Source organism: Etheostoma spectabile, chromosome 20 (genome assembly GCF_008692095.1).
Source record: "Etheostoma spectabile isolate EspeVRDwgs_2016 chromosome 20, UIUC_Espe_1.0, whole genome shotgun sequence".
NCBI lineage: Eukaryota > Metazoa > Chordata > Actinopteri > Perciformes > Percidae > Etheostoma > Etheostoma spectabile.
Genome location: NC_045752.1, coordinates 6,248,265 through 6,249,462, shown reverse-complemented (window position 1 = coordinate 6,249,462; position 1,198 = coordinate 6,248,265).

Genomic DNA, 1,198 nt, shown 5'->3' with positions numbered 1-1,198 from the left:
GGCTGCTGCCCAAGCACTCCAAGCACTCCAAGTGAACTGGCACGTCCCCAACTACCAGTCGAAACCCGAACTACCACATGGCTCCAGTTGCCAAGCCCAGTCCCTACCCCCAGAGTTGTGAGCCATTATTAAATTGTATGTTTTGAAGTGTGCAAAATTTACACATCAAAGTATGTTTACAGGTTTTGGGAAGTACTACTGTGTATGTGAACAAAAATATATGAAGCCTTTTGCAGCTCCAGAGGCAGCTGCTTAAAGTCTAAGAAGATAGAGATGTTATCATAGTCAGAGTCAGTTGGATCTGAAGACTACATGTTTTAACTTGTTTGAAAAAAAACACAATCTAGTTTATCTTGGAGCTTACCAGACCTCTGGCTCAGTGACAATTTTAGACCATCTCAGACTCCCTAAAAATTATAATAATAAAAAACAATTTCATTAAAAACAATTTAGGGTTTCAAGTTAGAGTTTGCAAACGTGTCTTTTTCTCTCCTTTTTCACTGTCAAAGCTATTCACCTGTAACCCAGTCAAGGAAAGCTTTATTTGCATAGATATTTATTGTTTGTACCTCATTATCATTTCATTTGATTCTGGTGGTCCATAAAGGCGCTTTTGCCATTTTTTTTTTTGGTCAATATTTTGTATTTCTCCTTAGTTATTTTAATAATAAATACACACAGCATATTAATTTTTATCAAGTGAAATTAGGAGCTGAGCACCCCTAAAGAGCTGATCCTATAATCGCCACTGCTCTGGCTCCTCACTTGTGCTTGAGGCTCCAGGCTACTTGGTGGTTGAATTGCACAGACGGCAAGTATGTAAGCACCCGTTCTTGACAAGGAATAATAACAAAGCTGATTTCTCTGCTTCTTTTTGATACAATGTTATGGTTAGAGGTGCAATGGTAAATTGAGAAAACACTGTTTTATTGTGCTCAGGCTCAGAGGAGATTCTGTTTCATTCAATCCGTCATATAGATCAGTGTCACCATTTCATTTAGTCAGGTTCTACCTTGAGTTCATCTATAATTTAGCCTCTCTCAGTAACAGAATTGGTTTAAATGTACCTGTATCACAGTGCATTTTAATGTGCTGTGAGAATAAAACAAATGTTGAAATTCAATGTAAATCTGGAGTACAATGTTTCCATTCCGTTACAACATTCAAAATTAACCAAAACAAACAAGTGGACAGGCTT